This window comes from Lontra canadensis, unplaced genomic scaffold (genome assembly GCF_010015895.1).
Source record: "Lontra canadensis isolate GAN:19392208 unplaced genomic scaffold, GSC_riverotter_1.0 scaffold22, whole genome shotgun sequence".
NCBI lineage: Eukaryota > Metazoa > Chordata > Mammalia > Carnivora > Mustelidae > Lontra > Lontra canadensis.
In genome coordinates, this window is record NW_022631016.1 from 16,684,138 (window position 1) to 16,686,134 (window position 1,997).

The window sequence follows — 1,997 nt, forward strand, 5'->3', positions numbered from 1 at the left end:
TACAATAGGGGTAAGAGCAGTAAGGGAAGAAGTCAGGTTTTCCTTCATGTACTTCCCAAACAGAGCAGAAGAATTAGGAGAGGAGGGTGAAGAGACACACACAAGGAAAAGAACCCTCTTTTCCCAGAATAAGGAAGGGCCAAGAAAGAGAATGCTATTCAACCCCCCATCTCCCAAACCATCGCTAAGGTTAAGGATTTGGTCAGTGAATCAATGAGGTGGGTGACAGGAATGTAGAATGTGGTTGGGGAAGCAGAGAATGCTGGAAGTGGGGATATCCAGTCACACCCATCTCCCCAACCTTCAAAGAGAACAGACTTAGGTCAGGGGAGAGGGCACAAGGGCTGCAGTGTGTATGGAGGGCATCAGAATTCACTGGTCAGCTTTTCCAAAGACATCATTCTATTTGTGTTTCATGTTCTCAAAGTCAAAAACAGAGCCTGCCATGTGCTTGTAGATGAACCTGATGTCATCGTAGGTTGTCTCAAAGTGTGTGGTGGCATCATAGGAGCAGGAACAGAACACCTGGCTCTAAGAACCATGGTCAATGGGCTCATATAAGGGCTCTTAATGGGCCATCACTGATGGCCACAAACTTCTAGTCATTGAGCTCCAACAGCTCCAGGCAGGTTCAACCTCCTTTTCCACCTCTGTAGTCTCCACCATGGTGCTGGCAATGGCGATGTACTTGCCCTGGGCAGCCATGTTGTGTCCGTAGGAGATCATTTACACATAAATGTCTGACTTCCTGTTTACTTGGTTCTAGGGGGTGATGATTTGGCAGGAGTTGGCATCATCAGTATTCTTGATGGGATGGCTGAAGCTAGAGTTGATGTGGATAACCTGGCCAGCCTTCCACACTCAGTCCAGAATGTGGGTGGGGTCACAGATCAGATGCTTGCAGTGAGCCACCTCTCCCTCAGGCTTCACACCCACTACCTTGCCATTCTCCATGATGATGCCATCCACAGGTTTGTTCAGCATATGTGTCCCTCCAAAGATGGCAATCTTGAAAAGCCCTGAGGCAGCTCACCAAGGCCATAGAGTGGTTATAAATAAGGACTCTTTCCATATGGAGCCAGGGACTCTTTGTACAACTTGATGCACTTGATGGTCTCAAGACAGAGCTGGTCCAGGTAGTCATAAGTGCAGTAGAGGGCAAGGGCATGGCCAGTGAGGTCGATGACGTCCTGGCCCTAGTTAGGGATGCTGGTGCTCTGGGGGTCAACACCCTCGAAGGTTTTGAGATCATTTTCATCAAAGTTTGCCACAAACACCAGGAACTTGCAGAAACACCATGTCTCAAACATGCCCATCAGATTGAAAGCCAAAGCTTCATTCTCAGTGGATGGCATTTTATAGATCTTTTTAGACAAACCTCCCTCCACCACCTTGAAGTCCAAGTAGCATGTCACCTCTGTATACAACAACATCTTTACCAGCTGCCCACTGGCCATGAGGAATATGGGGATCAGGTCAATGTTCCAGTCTTGGCCCCATCCCATCGCCTCAGGGGGCCCCTCCAACAATTGAAAAAGTTTATACAGCTCCTCAGGGGTGTGGAGGATCTCATCCTCATAGTAAGGGTTCCAGTCCATATACAGTACTTTCTTTCCATTCACCCACAATATGCCTGACAGGAAACATTCAGTGAAGCCAGTCCCCAGAATGATTGCATCATATTCCTCGTCCATGGTCAGGCCTAACTGCCAACGCAGTCACTCCTCCTCCTGCTCCTTCACCACAGCCGCCTGGGCCAGGATAATTCAGTAGTTGTTTTTGTTTGTTTGTTTTGTTTCTCCATTGTTTGTTTGTTTAAGATTTCATTTATTTATTTTAAAGAGAGTGAGTGAGAGAGAGCATGAGAGGGGAGAGGGTCAGAGTGAGAAACAGACTCCCCTCTGAGCAGGGAGCCCTCTGTTGGGACTCCATTCCAGGACTCTGGGATCATGACCTGAGTGAAAGGCAGTTGCCCAACCAACTGAGCCACCCGGGTG

The 1,997-nt window shown here is 48.3% G+C and overlaps 1 pseudogene; it reads right to left on the reverse strand.

The window, feature by feature from the left end:
• Nucleotides 1-372: 372 nt before the first annotated feature.
• On the reverse strand, nucleotides 373-1,694 carry LOC116870300 (annotated as a pseudogene).
• Between the last annotated feature and the right edge of the window lie 303 nt (nucleotides 1,695-1,997).